The 9,307-nt window shown below is 38.2% G+C and overlaps 2 pseudogenes; both read left to right on the forward strand.

Moving 5' to 3' along the window:
* Positions 1-2,012: 2,012 nt before the first annotated feature.
* Positions 2,013-5,535, forward strand: LOC127159474 (tripartite motif-containing protein 16-like; annotated as a pseudogene).
* A 691-nt stretch (positions 5,536-6,226) lies between these two features.
* Positions 6,227-9,255, forward strand: LOC127159473 (E3 ubiquitin/ISG15 ligase TRIM25-like; annotated as a pseudogene).
* The last annotated feature ends 52 nt before the right edge of the window (positions 9,256-9,307 follow it).

Raw genomic sequence — 9,307 nt, forward strand, 5'->3', positions numbered from 1 at the left:
TTAACTAGAAATGACATTAAACTAACTTGATATTTATTAGTTAATTTACTCTGTAAGAATTTGCTTTCTTTACTTTAAACTGATTATTAAATTAACTTTAGTTTTACCTTTAAGTTTGCTTTAACAAAATAAGGCAATCGGTTTCCAAAGTTTTTTTTAAGTAAGCTGAACTTATCAGGATTTACAGTGCAGAACTACAGCTCGTATTTCATAAAGTATACATTTTAGAACATCATGCAGAACTTTGCACAGTTAAAACTGTTCAAGTCCAGCAGCTGTCAATGCCAAGTATTCCAGAGTAGTCTGGACTGTTTAAAAGATGTTCTGATGCAGGACAGCATCGTATAGTCCCCATATTCAGTTTTGATTTTTATTAAATCATTCACATGTTCTCTTATTTCAGTTACAATTATACTTAGAAATCTTCTATTCATCTCTCTCTACGTGTAATCCACGTTGTGAGATTTAAGTCACTCTAAAACTTTTTATTGTGTAACTTGCATTTAGGCCACTTTGCCATCGCAATCACTCAAATAAAATGAATGAATGAATATATAGCTGCACATTCAAAATCTTGCCCTTTATAGCGCCAAAACCCAGTCACTCACGAGTCATCATATCTCACCAACATAAAATATGGTAAATTGATTGACAGGTCTCTGTTAAATGATGTTGATGACTGCACTACACATTTTTTTACTGTGATACTTTGAGCTCGAACATATTAAAATAACATGACTAAAGATAAAAGCGAAGAAAACAGCAGCTGATTGGGCGGCTTTAATTGTTTTAAAGCAGCTCAAATTTTGTCTACCCGCCCAATGCCTTATTCTCCGGTCCAAGCTGATCAAAAGAAGCCCAATTGGGCGGCAACCCGCCCAATCTGGCAACACTGTTTCTGTTACGGCCACACGTCACGAAGTAACACATTTGCATAATGTCCACCCACGTTCTACGTCGCGAACAACTTGCCCGCCCATACATTTCCATGTGGTTTACGTCACATTGAAATTTACACGTACATACAGAAGATGCTGTATCCTATACTGTGGGTAAAATTGTTTTATATTCTCTTCCAAAAGATGATGAACCTACAAAGATTGTATTTTCTAGGGATAGTTCAAAATAAGTAGTTGTGTATGTTATGTTGTGTAACAACCCTGCAGATGTCATGCTAATCATGCTTGTGTAGTTCTGTAGTTCAGCTGTGGACCCACTGTAGTCTTGACAGTCTGTGATTGATGCAGCTTGACTGTCTGTCTGTCTCATTAGTTGGAGTAATGATAAAGGATGGCGCACGAAGCGGCTTTCACACCGAATGCGGAAAGCACTGTGCTATGAAACCGATTCGTTTCAATTTGTTTCGGCCTCGACCAAAGCGCACGCACAGCAGAGTGCGCACGCCGCAGACAAAGTTCAAATGAGTTGTTCAAATGATCTTTTGCCACTGAACCCAGCAGCAGCGCTTTCCGCGTTCAGTGTGAAAACCGCTTAATGCATTATACAATGTTGAAGTTTACAACATAGAGGTGTGCCCGGTTCACTTACATAAGCAAATTGCAAGCACTTTCCACTGTAGTCCGTGTTAACTTGTCGATCAGCCACTTCAGCCGTTTCATTGTCAGACTCTGGCTGGAATTGTTATTGTAAAATCGATGAGAGGGTGCTCGCTGCAGAGCCAGATGGGAGGAGCTGGAGCTCCAGCTCCCCCTCGCTGGAGGTAATGGGTGGAGATAGACACCTAACCACACCCTAACCCTACCCCTTACCCTATCCTAACCCTAACTCCACCCATTAGTTCATACAGAGTTGGAGCTGGACCTCCAGAGAGGGGGAGTTGGAGGCCATTCGGCTCTGCAGTGAGCAGTACTTGTCTTTTCTATGTACTGACAAGTATCCAGGGCTGTCAGTCAGTTATGGCAATGGGCGCTTCATCTCCGACACGCTGTACGCGGTAGACCAATCATAAAGGACTGCGCCATCTGACCAATCACAGCAGTGAGGGCTCACAGAAAGGAGGAATTTAGAGAGACTGATTCTTCGAACTGCTTTGCACGAGTCGTTTACGAATCATTTAGAAATTAGGTCAAATTAAATCTATTTTTGGAGAAAACTAAAGTGTTTTTTGACCTTGCATACATGTAAACCTGTTTTGGGAGTCTATTAAAACAATATTAGCAACCTTTAAAATGGCATAATAGTAATGATTTACATGTGGATTTATGTTCTCTTTAATGATTTACTGCTGGCAGAGCAGTCATCTGAAAGTTCGCTTCTGCAAAAAAATGGCTGAATCTGCAGCGAGTCAGTATGAGGATCAGTTCAGTTGTTCAGTCTGTTTGGATCGGCTGAAGGAGCCGGTGACGATTCCCTGTGGACACAGTTACTGTATGAGCTGTATTACTGACTGCTGGGAGCAGAAGGAGCAGGAGCCGCCGTACCACTGTCCCCAATGCAGAGAGAGCTTCAGTCAGAGACCTCTACTGAAGAAGAACACTCTGATAGCTGAGATGATGGAGACGCTGCAGAAGAGGTCCCTAAAAACGGCTGCTGTGGAGTGTGATGTTTGCACTACAGAGAAGAACAGAGCTGTAAAGTCCTGTCTGCAGTGCTTGGCCTCCTTCTGTTAAACTCACCTGCAGCCTCACTATCAATCTCCTGCGTTTATGAAGCACAAACTAGTCGAAGCCTGCAGAAACATTGAGGAGAACATCTGCCTCAATCATAAAAAAACTCTGGATATTTTCTGTCAGGATGGCCAACAATGTGTTTGTTACTTGTGTATGGTTGACAGCCATAAAAACCACAATGTGGCATCTGTGGATTCAGAAATGATTAACAAAAAGGTATATATTTATCTATCAATGATAATATTAATCATATTTTAAGATATTTTTATATTGCATTTATTTATAGGCTGTAATCTCAGTTTACCTTGTTACACCCTTTTACCAAACAGGAAATATATTATTTGTTCTTTTTTGCCTATTATTTCATTACTTTTTATGTTAACATCCTCAGAAAGAGTTAAGATAGGCGTGTCAGAAGCTGATTGAGGAGCGAGAGAGAGGTTAGCAAGATCTCAGTGAAGCTGTGAAGCTCCTTAAAGTATGTTTCTTTAAGTGTTTTTTGTTTTTCTTTAAGACTAAAATTTGACACATTTTTAATTTCAGTAAAGGTAACCTGTAACTAGTGGCTTTCAAAAAAGTGCTTTTTTTGAAGCTAAACAGACACTAGTTTACTGTCTGTCACTGTTTGGAACAGAAGCATGTTGCATTTTGACTGTGGATCTGAGGATTTATTACAAAAAAAAGACAAAAAAACAAAACAAAACAATGATCAGCATGATCACAGTTTTGTGTCTCCAACAGAGTTCCGCTCAAGAGAGGGTGTGGAGATCATTGAGAAGGTCTTCACTGAGCTCATCTGCTCTCTGGAGAAGAAACGCTCTGAGATTAAAGAGCAGATCAGAGCTCAGGAGAAGACTGAGATAGATCGAGCAGAGAAACTTAACAAACGTCTAGATCAAGAGCTGACAGAACTCAGAAAAAGACAAACAGTGATTGACAAACTCATGATTACTAATGATCAGGTCAAGTTTCTGAAGGTAATGACGCAAAAATGTTGAGAATCTATTATGTTTTATGTTTAATGTTTAATTTGTTGTGCCTCACAAATTAAGTCTGAAATATTTGTCTCATTTCAGAGCTGTCAGTCTGTGTGTGTTTTACCAGCATTTGAAGAGGTTCCCAGCTTCACTCAACACACTCATCTGTCTTTTAAAGACATTTCAATCTCAGCATTCAGAAAGGTTTTGGAGAACATCTGTCAACAGCAAACAGCCAGAATTTCTCGAGAAGGTCTGAACAATGTTGTACTGTATATTGTCAGTCATAACTCTGCCCTGCATCATATTTTCTAAATGATTCCAATACTTGTTTCTTACTAGTTTAGACATGCTGATTCCAAAAAATGTGGATTTTTTTGATTGAGCATGTCAGTGTTTCTCAAAAAATATGATGCATTTGGTATAATGATTGGATTAAACCAAAAAGTTAATCGTAAGTTTGTTTATTGTTGTCTCTTTAGTGTCATGTATTTATATGGCACTAGACACAAAGACACCAGATCCAAAGACTCCAGATGATTTTTTACAGTGTAAGTAAAGCAAACACTCATTCATTCATAAGTATCAGTGGATACGATCTGTTACAATGTGACCATTTTGGAAACAAAGTGAATTTTGTTCAGTATTTGTTTTTGTCTTCATCCTTCTCAGATTTCTGTCAGATTCCTGTCAGATTCACCTGGATCCAAACACTGCAAACAAAACCCTCAAACTGTCAGAAGACAACATGAAAATATCACGTTCAGATGGAGTTCAGCAATATCCTGATCACCCAGAGCGATTTGATTTGCTTCCCTACATTATGTGTCAAGAAGGTTTGTGTGGTCGCTGTTACTGGGAGGTTGAGTGCAGTGGGAACGACTGGGGTATAGCAGTTTGTTACAAAGGAATTGGTCGTAAAGGAAACACTGATGACTGTAGGCTTGGCTCCAACAACATATCCTGGAGATTGAACAACAACTATTTCACTCATGACAAGAAAAACGTTTCAATCTCTGTGTGCTCCTCTAGAATAGCAGTGTATCTGGATCACAGAGCAGGAACTCTGTCCTTCTACAGGATCTCTGACCCAATGACTCTACTACACAGAGTCCAGACCACATTCACTGAACCCCTCTACCCTGCATTTTATACTAACAGCACTTCATCTGTCAGGATCATAGAGCATAGCAGAGGAGAGCCTAAGTAGACTGTTGATTAAGATTTACATTCAGTTTTTGAATTCATTCTTAAAATGAGTATACATGTAAAAAATAATTAAAATCAAAATGCAAGTTGTAGTTTGTATAAAAGTTCTCATTAAGTGGCAACAATAAATAGGCCTAAACAACACTCACTTAAAACTCTTAAAATAAACACAATTAAAAATTCTTCAGCTTATCATCATATTTTCTTAAAATTAGATGTTACAGTAATGTTTGTGTTTGTCTGTTGGCATCTGAAAGTGTGCTGCTTCAGGTTTATTTACTGCAGCTCATAATAATCCACTTCTGAATCCACGATGTAGTTCATTATCAGGCCACAAGGTGTCAGAATTAGAGAATAAATGGTCATCTGGAGAACCTTGTCCACAGTGTTTACATTTCACAATGTTGACAAAATAATCACATTTTGCACGTCACACATGAATTAAATGCAGTCGCTATTATGTTTTTCTAGTGTTGCTAGCTGCTAAAAAGACAAAGTCAATATATTGATATAGTCAACATCTTTATTTTAAAAGTTGAATGATGTGACTCAAGATCACGCTTGACTTTGAATTCGCTTGTTTTAACGTGTTTCATTACTGCATAACATCTGACTGTTGAAAAACAGTTGACATAGATGTGGAACTTCATAAAACAAACCTCATCCTGACAGTATGTTGAAGGATTGTTTCTTTATGTCTTTTTGTTTTGTCTTGGCTAAATATATAATTACAAATGTAATGGCTTTGGTCAAATAAAACCAAACGAAAAACTTTCTAACGATCATCAGATTTTGTCTGTGATTGTTGTTTTTCTCCACAGCAGCTGAATGAATATCTGCTTTACTCAGGATCAAGAAGCATTAATTTTTGAAGAAATTATTATTCCTGGCAGGTTTGATGCCAGTGTCAGTGTCCAGCCAACATAAATTCATCTGTTATTTAATCATTTTACACACAGATGGCTGTGTGTTAGTAGCAGTTAAAACAAAGTAATGCGTTTTATCTGTTATTAGACACATTATTCAAATAGTCTGATTATAGTGTCGAAAGATACAGTATGATTTTGAGCAAAGTACATACGGAACCCTGGTGAAAAAACCAGCATATGCTGGTAGGTATGTTTTGATGCTGGGATGCTGGTTAGGTAGGTTTTGATGCTGGTTTAAGCTGGTCATTTGCTGGTTTATGCTGGTCCTTGACCAGCAACATGACCAGCAAAAACCAGCAAAGTACCAGCTTAAACCAGCAAAGGACCAGCTTAAACCAGCATCAAAACCTACCTAACCAGCATCCCAGCATCAAAACATACCTACCAGCATATGCTGTTTTTTTCACCAGGGAAGAGGAACAAAAAAGCAATGTCACGGCTTCACGTAAACAGTACGTTTATAATGTCCTTTACACTATTGGTCTTTACTTTCTCTCTTGCGACATGCACACATCTACACACTGAAAACCAGGAAGTGTGTGGATTCAAGAGAAATGAAACCAATTTCCTTATTACATGAGCCTCTGCTTAAGGAGCCACACTGTTCTAGTTGGGCTAAAGCTGTAAGGAGGGAGTATTTGACTTTTCTGTCAAAACAGGTAAAAAAACATCATAGAAATGTAAATAATAGTTTTACCTACGTTTTTGCTTATATGCAGTTATTACTGTCTGCATTTAATAATTATATGTTGCTTTGCTATCTTGATGTTTACTGGTTACGGGTGAAGCGTTTAGGACTATTATAATAATACACACAACTGTAAGTAGTTATTAGATTTGTAGTCATGCTCTTTCATTAATGATTTACATTCTCTTTTGGCAGAGCAGTTTCTATTAGAGCTATATAAACTATCTGCAAAGAAATGGCTGAATCTGCAGTGAGTCAGTATGAGTTCAATTGTTCAGTCTGTTTGGATCGGCTGAAGGAGCCGGTGACGATTCCCTGTGGACACAGTTACTGTATGAGCTGTATTACTGACTGCTGGGAGCAGAAGGAGCAGGAGCCGCCGTACCACTGTCCCCAATGCAGAGAGAGCTTCAGTCAGAGACCTCTACTGAAGAAGAACACTCTGATAGCTGAGATGATGGAGACACTGCAGAAGACGTCCCTACAAACGGCTGCTGTGGAGTGTGATGTTTGCACTACAGAGAAGAACAGAGCTGTAAAGTCCTGTCTGCAGTGTTTGGCCTCCTTCTGTCAAACTCACCTGCAGCTTCACTATCAATCTCCTGCGTTTATGAAGCACAAACTAGTTGAAGCCTCCAGAAACATTCAGGAGAACATCTGCCCCAGTCATGGGAAACTTCTGGAGATTTACTGTCAGGATGATGATCAGTGCATTTGTTGCTTGTGTACTGATAATCATAATGGACACAGTGTTGTCTCTGTGGATTTAAAATCTACTAGTAAAAAGGTAATATCAACAATAATAATAAAACAATGTGCATAATATACTTTAGTAGTAATAATATTATTGCAAACTCACCATGTTACACCCTTAACCAGGCGGAAAAGGTTTTGAGTTTACCGTTTTTTTTTTTTTTAAATTCATTTGTGTGTGTTGACATCCTCAGAAAGAGTTAGAGGAGATAAAGGAGGCTTGTCAGAAGCTGATCCAAGAGCGAGAAAGGGGTCAGCAGGAACTCAGTGAAGCTGCTAAGATACTTAAAGTATGTGTGTTTAATGGTTCTATTTTTTTCTCCATTGTTTAGAACAGAACCAACTTTATTTTCCTGGAGTGACCATTTGCAGAAAAGAAAAATAGCTCACATAAATGGCATTATTATGGCTGTTGTGCCACATGGAGTCACAACAATGGTCTGCATGATCACAGTTTTGTGTCTCCAACAGAGTTCAGCACAAGAGGCCGTGGAGAACATTGAGAAGGTCTTCACTGAGCTCATCTGCTCTCTGGAGAAGAAACACTCTGAGATTAAAGAGCAGATCAGAGCTCAGGAGAAGACTGAGATAGATCGAGCAGAGGAACTTTACAAACATCTGGATCAAGAGCTGACAGAACTCAGAAAAAGACAAACAGAGATTGAGAAGCTTTTGGTTACTGATGATCAGATCCATTTTCTGAAGGTAATAAAAGTCCCTTAATAATCATATGCATGGTAATAGGCTGCTTACAATTCATTGTTCTGTATTTATTTGATTTAGCGGAAACAGTCACTTGTGTGTCACAAATTTAGTCTGAATTATTTGTCTCATTTCAGAATTGTCAGTCTGTGTGTTTTACCCAAATTTGAAGACTTTCCCAGCATCACTCATGTGTCTTTTAAAGATGTTTCGATCTCAACTTTCAGAGAGGTTTTGGAGGACGTCTGTCAACAGCAAACAGCCAGAATGTCTCAAGAAGGTATTTTGTTTTAATTATTAAATGCTGTTTTTAGTCTAAAACTGTGTTATATGAATTGTTTGTAAATTAAACATTTGACTGTTTCTTACCTTGTCTTTAGTGTCAAATGTCCTTGTTTCAGAGACAACAGGACCTAAAACTCCAAATGACTTTTTGCAGTGTAAGTTGAGTTTTATTTTTATATGCTGTTTCCTCACACAGCTGTTGAATGAGAGTTAATAATGTCTGTTAACTATTTCTAGTATGTGTTGAAAAATATAAAATAAATGTATCTGTCTATTTATTTTAATGATTCATTATTAAAATGTGACACTTTGGGCAGAGGGGTGGCGGGCAGTACTTTATTTGAATATTTATTTGTTACTCCATTTTCTTCAGATTTCTGTCAACTGAAACTGAATCCAGACACTGCACACAAAAAAAAATCATCCTGTCAGAAAAGAACAGAAAAGCATCATATTCAGATGAAGTCCAGCAATATCCTGATCACCCAGAACGATTTGATGGGTTTCCCTATGTCATGTGTAGAGACAGTTTGTATGGTCGCTGTTACTGGGAATTTGAGTGCAGTGGGAACATTTGGGCTGTAGCAGTTTGTTACAAAGGAATTGGTCGTAAAGGAGACAGTGATGACTATAAACTTGGATCTAACAAATTATCATGGAGATTGTCTCGTTGTCAGCAGAATGTCAGATTCATACATAATAACGAAGAAATCTCAATCCCTGCTGTCCCCTCCTCTAGAATAGGAGTGTATCTGGATCACAGAGCAGGAACTCTGTCCTTCTACAGTGTCTCTGACACAATGACTCTACTACACAGAGTCCAGACCACATTCACTGAACCCCTCTACCCTGTATGTGGGGTTTTACATGGTTCGTCTGTCAGGATTATGAAAAAACCCAGAGGAGTTCAGACAGACCAGAAATAAATATACAGTTCAACTCAAAATTATTTATACCCAGGGCTATTTGACACATAGGCTGGAAATGACACAAAAATGTGACAAATTTGAGAAATAAATTTTGTTAGAGATCTTAACAAAGAATGTTTGCTTTTGTTTTTTTCTTTTTACTTTTTGACAAAACATTTCATGTCCACAATTATTCATACCCTTTCTCGGTAATCAATAAAAATAA

The sequence above is a fragment of the Labeo rohita genome, unplaced genomic scaffold, assembly GCF_022985175.1.
Source record: "Labeo rohita strain BAU-BD-2019 unplaced genomic scaffold, IGBB_LRoh.1.0 scaffold_2190, whole genome shotgun sequence".
Lineage (NCBI taxonomy): Eukaryota > Metazoa > Chordata > Actinopteri > Cypriniformes > Cyprinidae > Labeo > Labeo rohita.